This window comes from Zosterops lateralis, assembly GCF_965231275.1.
Source record: "Zosterops lateralis genome assembly, chromosome: 2".
Taxonomy (NCBI): domain Eukaryota; kingdom Metazoa; phylum Chordata; class Aves; order Passeriformes; family Zosteropidae; genus Zosterops; species Zosterops lateralis.
Genome location: NC_139763.1, coordinates 35,717,910 through 35,736,699, shown reverse-complemented (window position 1 = coordinate 35,736,699; position 18,790 = coordinate 35,717,910).

The following is an 18,790-nucleotide window of genomic DNA, read 5'->3' as shown; positions in this document are numbered from 1 at the left end:
TTGAAGTCTGTGAGTGTCTGGATCAAACTGTAAGGGTAATGCTAGGGCTTCCCACAGGAAGGGCACCTCTGCAGCAAAGCAAGAGCAGAAGATGCCCCAGCACCAGCAGTGGCCCACTGAGGAGCACCTTACACTTTGGGGGGGTTGCATGGTTTGGAACTTTTGCAATATGTCCTATACCTGTTACTTCTCAGTGCCTGCTAAGGCACAGGCTGTGTGCTGAACTTTGTCTGGAAATCAGCAATATCACTGTACTACTCAGCAGTTTGGCAACACACTGAAAATCCCACCATTAGCTTTTGAGTGTGAGCATGTCCCTGCTTACTACATGGGCTTAGATAAGCTTGTTAAGTGATGGAGACTGACATTTGCTCCTGGAGAGAGAGGCCTTTATTTGGAAAAGTTATCAGATATTAGAATGATTCATCTGCTGCTTGAGGCTAACTGTTTAGCTTTCCTTCAAGTCAAATTAAACAGTTGCTGTTGGCATGAAAATCAGGGAAGGCAGGCAGAATAAGAGAAAGGGCAACTTATAATTAAAATCAGGCTTCATCTTATACCATATTTCATTATACCGCTGAAGAAAATGGCTGGTTTTACTTCCAAATATTTAGACACTCCAAGCAATATTCATCCATAGCAACACAGCTTTAGACTAAGCAGGAGCTAGTATTACAGTAGGAAGATTAGCTAAGTAGTTTTAAATGCTCTTAAATGGCAACATAATCTTTGAAAAAAATATAGTGTGGGCCTTAAAAAAAATTTGACATTGGTATAGACATGAAGTGGCAACTGACCTGCAAGAGTGGTGTTGCTTAGCAATACTTCACCATCAGGAAAATTGGGAAAGTGGGCTAGAATCATTTACACCAGGGAAGAGATAAATGCTAATTTTCTCTAAAAGATTCAGGTTACTGTGGTTATTAAGAAGCTTATTAGATCATAAATACCTCTCCACCTCTTCTTCCTTTTTTTTTTTTTTTTTTAAGGTGTTGAAAAGTACTTCTCCTATGAAGATAGGATGAGAATGTTGGAGAGGAAGGTGTTTCTGGCCATGGCAGGAGGGTTGGAACTAGATGATCCTTAGGGTCCTTCCAACTCAAACCATTCTAAGATTCTGGTTTCTATGATTTTGAGAAAGATCATCAGTTCAAAAGATCAGTCTGTGAGAATGCAAGTGCATTTGCTTCTAGAACAGTAATTTCAGAAATGGTTGATACAAACAATACAGTTGGAGAGAAAGAATAATTAATAGCACAAAAGGAATTTTATTTTAATGCTTCTGTAAACATTTTCATAGCCAGTTGGATTTCTGGATCAGTTGACAGAGTCCTGACCCTGCCAGAATCCCTCCAAGTGGGATACTGAACCCACATGGAGTTCAGCTGCTGCCAGAGGCTGTGCCAGCCCAGCTGAGCTCACCATGGGACCCAGATATGAATTAGCTGGTGGTCTGGGTTGAGACAGATGAGGTAGAAAAATAAAGTATTTTGAATTTGGAAACTTGGTGGCAAAGTTTGAGAGTTTAATAAAAACAAGAAGCTTCTTTCTCCTTCCTTATGTTTTTATGTGCAATTCACTTTTTATGCATCCATAGCAGTAGGTAAGGAAAGGGGAAGAAGCATTTTGCTTCAGCTTGGTTGCCTGTTCCAGCCAGATCTCTTACCTTGTGTGAGAGTAAAGTGAAAGCTTTGTCTGTCAGACTTTCTTGTTATACTGTAGAAGATGTAGGATGCAGTGATGCCTTCTAGTGTACTGCGTGGCTGACAGGACAGCTTTGCACAGCATGTGACAGAGGTGCTGTGCTCTCTCTTGTCTTTCCTATAAATTTTTCCTGAGTCTTAAAAATCACAAGAAAGCTGAGGTTACATCTACCCCTATCTCCACCCCCTTAAAACTCTTGGTTTTACTGCTGGTGGTAGACAGCCAGTTTAATTGCATTTCCAGAGCATAGGAGCTATAGGTGTGCCAAATCTGTTTGTGTAAAGGACATAGATTCTCTTTATACCTTCCCACTATGACCTGAACAAAGCCTAAACCCAGACTGATCTCTCACTTCCAAAGGCTTCTGTATGAAATTAATGTTGCACTCCAATTGAGCTTGTAGCACCCCAGAAATACATCCACCCAACTGCAAGGAGAAGCATGTTTGTAACGTGTAACATGTGAGCTGCTCAGCGCAATGATCCTGAGAACTGAAGCGTAGTATACATTAGAGTATAGGGTAGAATATAGGTTAGAGTATATTCTGAACTGTAATATGTATATTGTGTGATGGATTTCCATGAAAAGTATTACCACGTTATTATGTGGTAGCTGCCCATAGAAAATAAACACAATAGCTTTTCATTTGCCGGCTCTTTTTGTACATGGTCAAAGAGAGAAAAGGATTCCATACTGTTATTGCTTAAGCTGGAAGTCTGACTTTTCTATAGCAGATGACAAATGATTTTCTAGGCACATTTTTGAGTTCATCTAAACCAAGAGGTAGTTGTTATCTTTCTGTAATATCAGAATGTTTGTTTGAGAAATAGTTATTCCTCTCCTTAAAGTGACATAAAGTATGTGAGAGCAGGATGCAGAGGGTCAAATACAGACACTTTTGTGCAGTAAATAACTCCATGTCATAACTCATCTCTTTATATAAGTATCCAGAAAGTTTTCAGCACATTTTTGTCTTGACCTTTTAGCACAAACAATAGTACTTCTGCTTGCTAGGCAACTGATTTTTTGGCCATCACTTGAGAGGTTGGAATGAAATAGCAGTGATTTTTTACCAATGTTTGAGAGGACTGCAGGAAGAAAAGGTATTTAATCGAATGCATAGCTTCAGGGAATTATTAACTGCTACTACAAAAATAACAGAAATTTCAGAATGCCCAACCATTACAATTTTTTTTTTTTTTTTTTTTTTTTTTTTTTTTTTTTTTTGCCAATGTACCATTTTAATGATAATTTCAAGAGGAAATAAAGCCTGACAACATGTATCATGACAGAGAAATCAGAGCTGCAATCCAGAGAGCACTTTCAGGCAAGAAGCAGTGGAAGAGTTTCACAGTTCCTTTCAGATAAGAAATGTAAGCAACATACAAATGTGGAAAATAAATTAAAGTGCACCATTAGAACTTCTATCCTAAGTAAGGTAGTGAACAAAATCGTCCCCAAAATGTATCCAAAACTTGCTGTGGATGTATGTTTTCCTACTGTTATCACTGCAGTGACTATGACAATACAAACCAGAATCACACACTATTAATGGTTTAGTAACACTGAGTGATGTGACTGTGCATGTTTTATAAACATTTACATTTTGTCTTTATTAATACAGACTTTGCTAAGCTGACAAATTATTGATTTCAGTAAGGAACGCAGGCTCCTGTTTGACCCCCAAATAATAGAAAATTAACCTTCTTACACATAAGTAATAATAAAACACTTTAATCCAAAGTTAATACAAACTCTAGTCATATTCCCATCTTCATACAGACTTTGCTTTTGCAGGGGACTGTGCAACTTCACTTTCTTGGATGAACCCTGCAAAACTGCATCAGTGTATCTGCCTAACAAATGCTCCCTGAAGAACTGTGAAGATCCTGAATGTGTTTGCAAGGGCACCCTGTTAGCTTGCACACATCATCCATGTCCTCAGTGTCCAGTTCATGGCCATCACCTCCTGCTGCCTCCTGCTCTCAGTCGAGCACTGGACAGGCTGGGTGAGGCTGCAGAAGTCTGGCTCTGGGAGTCTGAGCAACAGTGTCCCTTCGTCAAGACATCAGCCATCACACACAAGCGTGAACTACTTGCCCTTCTCCAGCCTGAAAGAGGCACCTATGGAGCAAGACGTACCCTTGGACTGAAGTGAGAAGATGGACAACGATGTGCAATGTTCCTGAGTTTGCCAAAAATATTTTATTTACCAAATGACACAGCTTTCGTGGGCTGAGAGACCTTTAGCAGAGAGGAACTATGGAGCAAGAAATCTGGGCTCATTTTGCTGTGCATATCAGGCTGTGGCCAAAACTAAAGTAGCTGTGCTAACATGTGAAAAGTTGTCAGATGAAAGGCTGCTGGCAAACAGGCCAAACTCAGAGGAGGAATAGCCTTAACACATTATTTTTCTTGGTCTTGGTTCCAGAATATGTCTGTGTCTCATGACTGTAATAATACTCAATCATCATGCTATAATGAAGGGCTTTTCATGTAATCATCTGTAGAACTGATTACTTTGGTCTATACCCTTATCATGCTGAGCTTCCTGGCAAAATTCCCACTGGCATCAGTAAGAGAAGGATTGGACCTTTCCTCAGCAGTTTACCACTTTTGTTTGACAATACCACGCTTTTCAGACACTTCACAGTGGAGATTAAACATTTAGACTCTTAATTCCTGGAATATTAAAAAGGCTCTATAGAGATAACACACTCATTCTCAGAAGTCTAAGTTTGTTCTGGTCATTATTGCTTCTAAAGAGTACAGCACCAAAGCAAGGCATGAACAGGTATGGAAAAGATTTTATCCAAGATGGATGAAAAAATGGTAGACTCTCAAGGTGTCAAAAATAGGAGGGAAGATAGGAGATTTTATATTTTGGATGATATAGAAACATTAGCCATCTTTTTCTTAACATAAAAAAATAACCGATTAAGCAATCCAAACCACTATAACTTCAAATTATAATACACCCACCGATTTATTCATTATTTTAAAAAAATGTACTTCATCCTTTTCAGCCAAGTTTTGCCATTAACTCTGAAGGGACTAGGATGCTCAGGAGATTACTAGGATCTGAAAAAGGATTGGACATTTATAGAGTTAGCGAGAACACACATGATATGCACTCTATAAGCTCGTTTGTAGAGGTTAAGAGCTTGTTTTTCAAAATATTGAATGTATGTAATTCATTTTGACTTGAGTGGGAGTTCAGGGCACACAGCAGTGCCAGAGAGGAGACCTTAATTTCCTGTCACAAGGGCCAAGTGTCTCTATATTTGGATATTCTTGCTTTTCATAATTTGCACCGCAGTAGCAATTAAGGGATAACATTACAGGCAACGATCCCATTGTACTAGAAATAACAGTTGTTCATTACTCCAGAGGCCTTCAGCTCTAAAGCCAAGGCAATTATCGGAGACAGTTTATTGAAAAGAAAAGTGAAGAGCAAATCCCTGCAGTGCCCATCTTTAGGCACCATGTGCAGGTGCCTGGATATGGAGGATGCTCTGTGAAAATCCTTTACTTGTCCAACACACAGGCAGGCCACTTGAAGCAGAGGCAGAGGTGCCCAAGAGTTTCACAAGGAGACACTGCAGCATTCCCCATGGGGACCCTGTAGTCAGGGCTGGGGAGCACAGCCTGCACAGGGCAGGGACAGGATGAACTGGGCTGTGGAACTGCAGCTCTTGCTGTGGGGTGAGAGACACGTCATCGATTTTCCCATACTTCAAGCAAAGCTTTTGATGCAGTTGTCTGTCAGAAGGAGAACAGCAGGTTATTGTGTGTTGCAGCTTGGGTTTTCAATGAACTTTGTGAGTCATTTGTGAGTGTGTCACAGAAGACATCCTGCCTGAGTACCGAGTTTCCAGACATGGAAAAGCAGACTAAAGGGCTACAGAGACAGGTCAGAGAGTGCAGGAGAACTTCTCTACCTTCCAGTGTAAGCACCACCTTCATTGGTAGGTAACACACCTGTGGTGTGGCTTGCCATAAAACTTGTATGCTTCCCTAGCATCTTCACCATGTTCCTAAGGATCATGCTTCACAAATACTTTAAAAAGGTCCAATCTCAGCTTCAGAGTTGCAGGAATATGGCTATGTCTGCACTAGCTCAGCAGAAGCAGACTGGAGGAAAAGGGATCTGGTGCTCCAGCAGTTTTCACTTTGGAGCAAGTCCATGGCATGGCCTGAACACCTGCACACCCAGGAGTGCCTTGTGAAGGGCCTCTTCTTTGGTAGCCCAGATGCCTCTGGGGTGCAAACCAGGCAGGCTGCTGGGAGAGGCAGGAGCTCTGCCTCAAGAAGAGTATGCCTTGATTTGAACTAACAGACTCCTGCAAGGGCACCACCCACTACCTGCACTCCCATTGGCATCAATTTCGTGGTCAGAAATAGACATAACATTTGAGGTTATGCACAACACTTTAGCTGGGCAATCTTTTCTGTGAACTGATGGACTGAGCTGTTTTTCCAGAAGCATGACATTCTGAAGCCCAGTCTGAAACCCAGGGCTACGCTGCTTCTAATCCTAGCTCTCCCCTGAAATGCACACCTCTCTTTGTCCATCATTTTATCTGCTTACTTGCCTTTCTTGGGTTTTATGAGGATTCAGTTTTGCACATTAGTCCTAAGATGTGAAGGCTTCCCTATAGGCATTGAAATAAAAAAAAAAAATTGAAAAAAAAAGAAATTTACATACACTAGTGAATTGCTTTCTCATTATACTAATATAAATGAAAAGAAGGAAGGAAAGAAAAAAGAACAAAAGACAGACTTCATGATGAGGATATTGTCAAAAAGAAGTGGTGCTGGAAGGTGTCAAAACTTAGCTAGTATGAAGACATTTCCACAGTGTTTAGAATCTCTTCCACAACATTCTTGTTCAACATCAAAATATTCTGGTTTGTAAGTTGAAAGAGTAAACTTTCCTATTTCTTTCATGTTGACTTTGTAATCATATTGGAACAATGAATTAAATGATATGTTTCTACTAAATGCTGCAGCTATTGATATATGTAGGGCAGTGTTTTGACAGCATCTATATAGAATACCTAAAAATCAGAATTTTTAAGAATTTTTCTCTGAGAAGAATTTGATTTTTTTTTTTTAATTTTGAATCAGCATGAAAACAAATGTTGAACTATTAATGTTTTCCCAAGCATGGAAATTCTTACTGGTTGTAATGATAATTATCCTAAATACTTTTGTTTCTGAAGCCAAATAGAATAGCAGCTAGAATATGCTAGCCTACATGTTGTAATCTATTGAAATTCACGTCTTATGCTTTTTTATTTGAGCAATTTTCCTTAATTTTTATTTTTGTACTGTGTATGCAACTTATGCAAGACACATTTATTCTAAAATAGCTTTTAGTAATTTAAATCTTTTGCTCTGTTGTTTCTAACATCAGCAATGGGATCTTACCAAAGCATAAAATGTCTCTGACTTCTTATGACACCATTTGTTTGATATGTTTCCTTCTTGGTTAGGTTACGAGATTAGAGAAGAAAAGGCTACTGATAACCAAAGAAAAATATGTATGGAAAGTTTAAGATTTTTCCAGTAAACCACTCAAGCAGAAGCTAAAATACATTTTTGTATACTTGACTTCTTTTCTAAGGTATTGCCTCTTTTTTTATGACTATGTCTAGAGATATTCATATCCCCAGGTGAGACCTGAGAGGATTTAAGGGGAAGAACATACCATCTGGAACATTTTTTCAGTTTAAACATTTACAACATTATTTAGCTGTCCCCATCAGCCCTGCAGCTTGGCTTGGGCAGCACAAGTTGACTGGTGTTTTTCTAGCTGCTGTCCTAAAGGTTTTATGGTTCTGCAGTCCAAATCCACCTTCCAGTTACCTGCAACCCCACTGAAAATTCATGACATTGTATGAGGTTAGTTGAGGATATAATTTGCAGTTATGTGGAATCATGCAATGCCTTTATTTCCTTTTTTTTTTTTTTTTTTTTTTTTTTTTTTTTTTTAACCTAGGGTCACTTTCTGGAACAAAATAATGGCTTAATTACAGGGGTCTTGTGGTCAGTAAATAAATTTGAGACTCAAAGGTAGTGTTGCAGTGACTAGTGATAAAGCAGAGGAGTCGTGGTTTGGATAATAGATTTTCTACAGCATTTACATTTCAGCTATCACTGGTTTTTTTCCACTCTTGGGAAACCTGCCCCAAAAGCAGACAGGCCACTCTTAGGGCTGAAAAAGCCCTCAAGGATTTAGAAGATGAAGGATTGGCTCCTTTGGCTCCTGACTTGTTTAAAGGGACTACTGGAGAGAAACAAGGCCTTTTTGTTAGGACTGATGGAGAGAAATATTTTGTGTTGGGAGGTCATTCTGGCTGCTGTTTTATTTTCTGTTTGTCATCTGTTTTTACAGACCTGAAAAAGTGCTGGGTATTTCCAGGCAGCCCTCCCTCCTCATCCTCCTTTCTACAGTATTCTTGAATATTCTGTGCAGCTCTGCCCTTTCATTTTGCAGGTGGATGTCACGTCCAAGGCAATTGAAACCTACTGAGATGCAATCCATGAACTTGCTGGGCTTTGATTCTTGCTCTTCATGCATTATCAGAAAAAATTCTCAGCCTAAGAAATTTATATAACCGTTGAAAAGATACTAACAGGTGCAAATTGGCTTTTCTTGACCATAGACACAGTGAATTACATTGAACATTTCCAAGGATCATAACTAGTACTAGGCCTGGAGATAGTTGGCAGTATGGGCCATAAGACCATGCAGCCTCTCTCTCCTTCCTTGAACTGGATTGTATCCACTGGGGTTTTGTCATTCTGTGGCAGAGAAAGTGACAGGTGAAGTTGAAACTTCATTTTAAACCTTTAACTTCTCATGTCACTTGACTATACCCTTGAAGGAAAGTGATTTATGATTCTGGCTTTGCCTTCTTTGCTCTACTAGGAGATGAAGTGATGCCTGACAGGGATATCCATCTTCATTGCTGATATTTTGATTGGAATTGGTGGGTGCTAAAGATGCAGGAGACATTGACCGTGCCTTTGAAAATATTAGGAGGTGAAGAAATATGCTTGAGGAGTTGGCAGATTATCAGAGGGGAAAAAAAAATCAAAAAAAAAAAATCTCTATTAGGAAACCAGTGTTTGTTTGCTGACTTTACTAATTAGTCTATAGGGGTTTTGTCATGTAACTGTCACTGATCTTAACAGATATATTTCTTTCTAGGCACACAGTACGTCTTATTTCTTAGTTTGAATAATTTCAATTGTTTTATTCCATAGGCAACTAAAAAAACAACACTGAAAAATAGGCAAAGCCTAAGATTTTGCAAATCTGCTATCACAAAATACAGAAGGATTTCTTTTGCTTCCAAGGCTGCTGGAAGTGGGTGGCAATTGGGAGTGTTTGGTATTCTGGAAGTGACCCTCTTCCCTTCACAGCCAGCCCCTCAGAAGAATCACAACAGTGAGACATGAGAGCGTGGGTTTGGGGTTTCTCTGTGGAGAGGTCAGAAGCAGCAGCCTCAAGCTTCGAGTGCAGGTACAAGGCAAAAAAGAAAAATAAAAAGAATCTTTGTAGAGAATGGACTGAAGCAAGAAAACAATATAATAAATAAATGTAACACACTTTTTTCTCATTTCCAAACTCTGCCTGGGAGGACTGGTAAATAAAACCAGTCAATCTGTGGGGTGATTCCTAGACAAGAAAATGAGTTAATGTGTGGCAGAGCATAGAGCTGATGTGCACCATCTCTGCCTGCTTGTTTGTTTTCCCCTGACACAAATATTTCCTATCATCACCAATGATAATTTCTGGAGACACTGGACAGAGGTGATAAAATCCCTCCTCACTTCAAATGCGTATGGTTTTTAGTCACTAATAATTTATGTTCATTTTTTACTGGTGGCTACAAGTTATCAAAAAATGTATCTTCTGGGTAGTAAAACCGATTCTGCTCTTGTAAATTCAGAATAAACCTGAAGTGAGTAGTGTGGCACTGATGCATAGTTAAACGTAATTGAAGGTAATATGATTTCTATTTGCAGGCACGATGCTAATACTGAAAGAACAGCAAAGTTCCCCTTTGTGCAGGAGGTCTGAATACACCAAAAATCACTTCCTGAGCACTCAAAATTATGTACTTCTTGTCTCTCTCTAAAAGTGTGAATGAATTTCATTCAAAGGACACAAACCAATACATAAAACCATATCCTGTTTTTTTTGCCTTTCTACTGGAATCATTGTAGTTTGTATAAACATAATCTGGCTGGTCTGGGAACTAAGGAAAAAACAACCAACAAGCAAGCTTAAGTATGTGTACTAAGTAGGCCCATCATCCAGTGCAATGATCAGAAATATGGCTTGAAGTTATTTAGCGAAAACCATTGAAACTATCAGTCTAGTGCATAGTAAAACGCCCAAAGATTGCAGTAGATTGGTCTGTGTAGGCAAGAAAATATCAGGAAACACATATGATTCTTGTTATATGGAAAATCACTTTTTTTTTTCTGGGAAAAAACCTGAAGCATCTATACATACACTCAACAGGTGTGTTTATTTTCACCTATGATACAGTTAGCAGCTTGTATATCAATGTGTACATCAAGTGTTTGCTTGTAGAAAATTATACTGATTGGGTTTTTTTGTCTTTTTAGAAAACCCATTGCAATACACACTGTGAGCATAGGGAATGACACAGCAAAAACAAGGGAGAAGTAATCAGCATGGTTTCCCCCCCTAGCAGGAATAAATCATTATAACTATAAATCACACAAGTTATTACAGGGATCAAACAGCCCTGAAAATTCCAAGTAGCAAAAGCAGATAATTAAAGAGGAAAAGTTGAGACCAAGCCTTCTATTTAAACTGTTTAAAGAACTCATTGCAAATACCTTTCTTTTCTTTCTTTTCCCACTCTCTCTTTTTCTTTTAAGTGGCAAACAAATGTAATTGGGAAAAGAAAGTGCACCAGAAATATTACTTACAAATTGTCCTTAGCAGCATAATGGCCTAATTGATGAAGGGGTGATGCAGTCCTGGAGTATGGAGAATGGCACAGATGGAGAGCAGTTGTGTGTGCTGATGAGAGGGCAGATGCTCTCAGAGGCATTTTGCAGCATTAGATATCCTGGCTCGTCTCCATCGGCGGTACCGATCTCATCACTCCCAGCACATGAAGGGATTTCACCCTCTAATGCCAGGGCTGCATGGCTGTAATGAGGTGCGCTATTGCTGGAGACGGCCAAGAGAGCCCAGGAGCAGAATTTTAGGAAAACATCTAGAGCTGTTGTCATCTGTATTTTCATATGACCTTGCAGTCCAAAATAGGGTAAGCAGCAGCCTGGCATGACTAGCTGATCCTGTGCAGGCCTTAACAAGAACATCCCTTGTTGGTGGTTCACTTATTACTCATCCTTTAGTCTCTGCCTAGCTTACACTTGCAGTTTTGCTCTATAAATATATGAAATACTCTTTATATTAACATTTCTTATCTTTCCCTGAACTACAGATCCTGCATTCTTCCATATGCATTTCTGAAGCTGAGTAAATTCTTTTCATAACATCATGATTTAAACTAACTTTTTAATTAGCAGCAGGAACAGTTCATAATTAAATAGAGAAAAAAATTAAACCTGCAGGTAAAAAAAGGGGGCCTTTCTTTGGGTCTGATTACAGGAAAATTTGTGCACTTTTCTGTAAATGAACTGTATTTTGATGAAGCAGTAAAGTTCTTTTTCACTTCATACTCTCCCTATTAATTCAACAGCAGCAAGAAAGACAGAATCAGATCCTTGATTGCTATTAATGACATACTGTAAAGAGCTGGTTGCAAGATAATGCAAAACAAGGGTGTAATTGATATTGTGACAAATGAAAACCAAGGGAAGCTTTGGTTCAAAATGTAGTTTTTATCTTGGCCTCTCATTGAGAAGAAAAAAAAACCAAACCAAAACAAAACAAACAAACAAACAAACAAACAAAAACCCAACAAAACAACCTAATCACAGTGAATTGGCTGTTAATAGTCTCATAATTAAAAGGAAAACCCCAATAAAAGGTAGTCTGGCCAGAAGTTAAATGGCTGCAAGACGCAACATGCAAGTTGCAGGAAACCCCCTTGTTTTGCAATTAGAAACTCAGCTAGTGAAACTGTAACCATAAAGCCACTCGTCTTGTACATAATATATGGTTTTGGTTGCTTATTCTTTAATCTGAAACAGTAGTAAAGCTTCTGGATTTATACTTTTGATGGATAAAAACTTGTTTGCTAGGGCTTGAACTTGACTATGTGGTTACCAGGAAAATTTGGACTCCATTGCTAGTTTTGTGTAGCTAGTGAGTGTTATAACCAATATAACTCCTTTGTTCAAAGTAGTAACAATGCTGTAATGTGATTTGTATACAAAAATCCCTACTCTTTTGAGGAAAGAAATAACAGCATAAATCAATACATTTAAACACTTCTCCATTCACTCCTAGGTGCAGGAAATGCCATTCCCATTCCATAGGCTTAATACAATTTGAAAATGTTATTCTACTTTCTGTACACATAAATGTGCATATACATTTACAATGTATATGTATATACTTTCTTTTTTTATTATTATTGAAGTAGTCTAAACTCACTTTAGTAATCTAGAATTTAGATAAATCCGCTTTGAAGTGAAGTCAGGGGGTAGGAAAACATCTTCTAGCTGGGATTATGGAATAAAATGTTCTGTATTGCTAAAGCAGCTTATCCTATACTTATCAATTAACAGTTAGAGTGACAGTTCTGACAGGGTGATGGTATTTTTGCAAGTTTCTAGAAAACAAATAGCCTAGCTTTAAGAAGTAGGTTTAAAGATTGCAAGTCATCTCTTTAGTTGTTGGCTGGTTTGGATTAAGGCCTTTTACTTGATGAAAAATACTTGTTATAAAACTGTTTTAAAAGCTTCTTATGCATGTAAAATACCTATGTCATTTTATAATACAATGCTGGCACTTAAACACATTCTCTTAGACATACAAAAACACACAAAAAACCCCAAACTCAGACACTAAGAATTTAACATATATACAAGCAGCAATGTCTGAGTCCTTTAGGTTAGGCTTACTGTCATTAAATATTGGATGTAAATGGCTGATATTACTGAAACAGCAGCAGCAGATTAGAAAGTAATACGAAGCCAAGACTAATCCAGAATCTGAAATGCATCATTTCTAACCACTGCACCTCGTGGGATTCTGAATTTCATCTATCAGGCTCAAGCAATTTCAGCTCTCAGGGAAGCCAGAGGACTGAGAATTACCCACTTGGTTACATATTTGAAAATATCTAGTGAGAGATTTTTAAAAAATGGCTGATGTTTCATTCTGTACTGTCTCAGCAGACTGGGATGTGATGATGATGTTAAATTAAACTGCCATCTTAATAGATTTTAAAATTAATTTATCATAAGTAATGGATTACATATAATTGAAATAGTTTATGACCTCTAAAAAATACGAAGACTAGTATCATATGTAAAATTGGAATCAGACATAGAATCATAGAATATTTCAAGTTGGAAGGGCGTGAAAAGATTATTGATTTCACCTCCCTGCTCCTCGCAGGTCTGCCGAAAAAAACCCCATGTGACTAAGCGTTGTCCAGATGCTCCCTGAACTCTGGCAGGCTTGGTGCCATGACTGCTTCTCTGGGGAGTGTGTTCCAGTGATCAATCAAAACTGAAAGTGTGTTCTTAACAGCTGTCAGGACGAATCCTTGCCATTTTCCATCCTTTACATTATTTTTATAAGCAGAATTAATTTTCTTTGATAACTTCTAGGGAATACATTCTAGGGGTCAAACTACAATTCTGAAACATTTTGCACTTCTTCACAGACAAATATTAGAGAAAGTGTAAAGTGTGAACCATGCTGAATCTTTTCTGCAGTTGTTCTTAAGGCAATTTGGCATTGATCACATTATGAGTTGCTTTTACACTGACAAAAATGAGATGAAGAATGAAAAATAAAGCTCAGTGTTTACTTGGTTCATCCCAAGGACAAGGAATGACAATGTCTCCTCAGCCGTCAGATGTCTCCTCTTACTTTGTCTATGCCATATGTGAATTTGTCCTCAAGAATAGCAGGACTTACTTATTCTTTTGCTTAACTTTTCCATTTAAATTTATAATGTTGGGTCTGTTAATTTCTTGGCCATGTGAGCTTTTTACACAGTTCCTTTGTGCTTGGTGAATTAATGTAAAGCTTTAGAATAGCTGAAGTCCAAACCAGTAGTGCACAAGCCAAACATAAACAAGTTATATAACACTGCAATCATTCATTTATTAAAGTAAGTGGAAAATTCAAGGTATACGTAATCTTTTTGGACAACTGACAGGCAGGTGTGATCAAGAGAACAGAGAATACAGTGATTGTAGGCAGATAGAGAGACAGGTTTGTCTGGGTGTTTAGAAAGTAAAGAGAGATGGAATTGGGAAAAATGGGAGAGAGCACTGGCTGTCCCAGGACAAGGAGAAGAGAGGAACAAGTTGCAGCAGTAATAAGTGTCTAGGGAGATTAAGGAGACAGGACCCATTGACAAAGAGTACTGCCAAGCATCTGTGCCAGAGGGAATAGATAAAAGGAGGGGTAAAGTGGGCTTAAACAACTGCCAGACCATTTCCTACTCTCAAAATCCTCCAGTATATTTGATATAGAAGGGAGAAAGTTAACATCGGGCCCTGCACACGTCCCAGCTCAGGTCACTGTTGCATCCCTCCTGTTTGTGGTCCAACTCTCAGCACGCCTCTGCCTGGGGTCAGCAAGGGGCAGCTGGCCCCTGCCCCAACCCTGCCACAAGATAGATGATTTTACTGCACCAGGCTTTTCAGCTCCACTTGCTTTCAAACATCCTCACCACACAGACCAGAAGGTTGCCCATCTTCATCCTTCCCACTGCATGACATGATCTAGGTTAGCAGTGAGCTGGACCATTTTTTAGCAAAGTCAAACCAAGTTGAATCAACCTCTAGGCTTTCTCACAGTTCCTATCTTCTGTCACCTGCATGGCTTGCTTTGCATCATGTTTTGCCCTGATCTTCCCTCCAGCTTGTTCTACACATCATGGCCTTTGCTCTCTCTTATGCCACAGAGACAGGCAGCTGGAAACACTCCAGTCAGTCTTTAGAAACACCAACAAAAATAAGAGATGCTCTTCCCACACTTGGGGGAGCACTGAGGTCAGAACCTGCTCCCAAGGAGCCAATGCTTTTGCATTGTGGGTTCTAAATACAACATGTAAGAATACAGTCTAAGTCAATTGTTGAAATAGGAATACATGTGGAAAAGTATCTTCATAATGATGTGCGGCACACACAGACTGGGGAACAAAGCCAGATCACTTCAAGCTGTATGAAAAGCTCACAACAGGTAAGAATTACCTTCTGGCAGCAGCAGGTGCCTCCAGTCACTGTCTAAAACATCAGTCACAGCCCTAATGGGGCACAATCCTTGCTACTTTGGCCAGTTCTGTCCAACTCGGAAGATCTTGACAATCAAACTCCATCTCTCAGCTTGACCTCATCATCCATCTATCATCAGTGTGAGAACATCCTGCTTGTGGCATGGAGTCACCTACTAATCTATAGCTGATGTGCCCAAAACCAAGACTCTCAAATCCTCAAAGGATTTAATCCCACCACTTCCTGAAGCTGACTGGCCAGCTGCAACAGCAGTGAGTGCAGTCTTCAGGGAAGTGCCCACAAACAGCACAGATGTGAGACCAGTGCACTCTGCTCCCAAATCTTCAATACCAACAGTAGTGGTGTTGTCATAATCCCGTTTGGATAAGGGGATGGGCAGGATTACATGTACCTGAAAGCTGGTCTACTACATTCTCCCCACAAACCTTTACTTATGCAATATTATTTTATGTGGCACTCAAGTATTCTTGCAAGCAGATGCAACAAAAATACAGGTGCAGGTCAACTCACGATGCCCAGTTTTTGAGGGGTGATTCTGCTTTATAATTTCCTTCATATTAGAATGGTGCTAACCACACTTCTGATTAAAGATGTGTTTATCTTACAGTATTGCTAAGGAAGAGATCAAAGACATGTGGAGGACCTGGGTGTCATGGAAAACTCTTGCTCTGGACCATAATAATCTTCCTGTTCCATTTGCTGAACCCTAACAAAATACTCTTATCTGTGGGTTGGGCAGTGTTGCATAGGGAATGCCACAGGTGCTTGCAGACATCCCTATACAAACACTGAAATAATCACATGGCAGTTATTGACACTAGATATTTTTTAACACAAATTAATTGTCAACAAAGCCATTTCTATAGTGGGCATAATTTCTGATGAAAATAAATCCCTTTGTTTCACTCTCTGTGGGGTTTTGTTTCTATTCTTCTGTTTCACAAATACACTGGTTCTTATTCCATGAGTGCTTATCATCCCTTGTGCGCAGGATTTTGTCAAAGGACTTTTGAAACTTCATGTATGTTAATCAATCAGTTAATCTACTTACAGATATTTTCCAATAAATCCAGGAATTACATAAGAACTGATTTCGACTGCTGAAATAATGCTGGTTGCATCTAGAATTTCCATATGACTTGTTCTTCTTTCAGCCAAGTCAAGTTGCTGTGTACAGTTTGAAGCCTGTTAACACCCCTGCTCAGTTCTAAATATATGTAGTATTTTTAAGTGTTTTATGATAGAAGTTTTTAACAAAAGCTTGTGTATTTTTGTTAGCAGCTCACCTGCTTTATATTTGTGTCTCCATGCAAGTTTTGTGAGATTGGAGATGCATGTTTGGAGATTTTTTTAAAAATTATTTTTTATTTTGTAATTGCTTCTTTTCTGCATACCTTCTTATGACTCTTTGGCCTCTGAGTCTTGACTCAGCTGTAGGGAGGATGCTCAGAATTTATCTGATATGGAGAAGGCATATGAAGGAAGAGGAATGCAAACTCAGACCAAACTACTCCTGCTCCAGGTTTTGCACACCAGATAGATCTTGAACATGTGACATGCACTGAATACTTAGAGGCATAAATACAACAGTTGCTGCAGATATGGCTGATTTAAAAAAAAAAAAAAAAAAAAAAAAAAAACCAACCAAAACAAAACAAAACAAAAAAAAACCCACCAAAAAAACAACTCAGCAGGAACAATAAGCACACTATGCTTCTTGCATAACAGCTGAGTGGTTTGAGCATTTTGTGGAAGAGGGGAAGTTCTCCCTATTCCAAGACTTCACTGCATTTTTTAATCCATATTTCATCTGTTCTTCTCTAGTCTAAAAAGTGTAGATTCTTCAGGGAATATGGATTTGAACACTGTTGCCTCATTCCCATGAACTGAAATGCTAGGCTAAAAAGCCCTCAGATTTTTCTTTACTGTGTTCCTAGGTGTCACCTCCTTATAGCTACACTGGCAAAGGTAATTTTTTTTTTCCAGTGAGACCATTTTGTCTCACTGGGTAAAAAAAGTGAATTATCTGAAAAAGGCTGAGAGGGACCAAAAGCCATCCCCATTCACAGGAAAATGCTGTAGCACAGTTCTTTTACACAAAAAGTTTGTCTTAGAACAATCCACTGTCTATCTCCCCAGTGAAGAACAGTATTTCCCATCAGATGATTGCCCACAGCAGAGGAGCCTGCACTCAGTCCCTCGGATTTTCTACCATGTAGCTTGCAGACACCTCTCCCTTTGGCAAAGTTTCTTTCCCCTTCTAAGTAACTGACCCTCCCCAAGCTACTACAAAGGCTGTCTAAGAGCTTACTGCTCCATATAGTCCTGTTATGCTCAAGTGCCCAATATTAGGCAAGATGATGTCTAGTTTCAGGGTACCTAAAATTACTCTTCTTGCATAGAGGAAGAAATAAGGAAAAAAAAAAAAAAAAACAACAAAAAAAACCAAAAAATGCACTGCACCTTGCCAAAATTGTCTGCAGGTGCAAAAACCCCTACCATGAATTCCAGATGCAATCCCAACTGACTGTTTCCCAGCACTGCCTATTACTGTGAGCAACTCCCCACTGAACCTGAAAGCTCCTCAGGCATTTAACTATATTCACCCACACATGTTAAGGAGATCCTGTTCTGAGAAGATAGGCACTTATCTCTTGCCTCAAGTCCCAATACAATCCAGCTTAGGAAGACAGGCATTTAAATCCGTTTTAGAAGTGTGAAAAATTAGCAGAATTATGTCTGGCTTTTTCTGACATGGGCCATCAGTTTCCACATAGGTGCATAAGGCTGAGAGCACGACTTGAGCTAAGCACAGGATTGCAAGTGTACATTTTACCATTAGAGAGGGACTGCTGTGTCACTGACATCTTACAAGACTACCCCAACTATTACGCCATGCTTGGGCAGAAGGCATCAACCTCTTCTACTGTGTCTGGATATGAGGAGTTGTTAGCTTCAGTTCTCATCTCAAGAGAGAGAAAAGAAAAAAAAAAAAAAAAAAAAAAAAGAACAAAATCACATATGGAAAAGATGTGCCATACAGGAGACAGGAAAAACAAAGCATAACCTTGTAACTCTCTACCCTGCGCCAGAGAGCATCTGGACTGCTAAGTCAGCCTTGGGTTTGCCTTTGTTTCCTGTGATGTGGCCGTGTGCCTCATGTTCCAGGCTGCACAGGCACTCAGCTGCAACACCTACCATCCACACTACCCCAATGGTTGCTGATTAAGCCACTCTGCTGAGAAGTGGAGCTCAAGGCTTAATTAGAGTCTAAAAACATCACCCACTTCCTTTCTTACTAGTTTTTGCATCTTTATGCAAAATGTGGGTGGAAGCACTGTGATCTCATTACCGTCAGTCCTGCAGTAGGGATAGAGAGGCTGGATCCTGTGTTGATGGAGTGTTAGGAGTGTTTCAGATGAGTTTCCAAGAGGGAATCAGTGCTCCAGCTGCAGGCTGGCTTTGCCCACTGGCACTGTGAGTTCACTTGCAGTCAGTGGAAAGAAGGAGGCACTCTAAGTGCCTCAAAGAAAGCTGTCATTTTCTGCAGGTCTTCAGAAGTGCCTTTCTCTGTGTCCTCTGCCCATACAGCAAAGCTGAAGAATTAAGATTAGTCCCTTTGTCCCTTCCAGGGCTGACA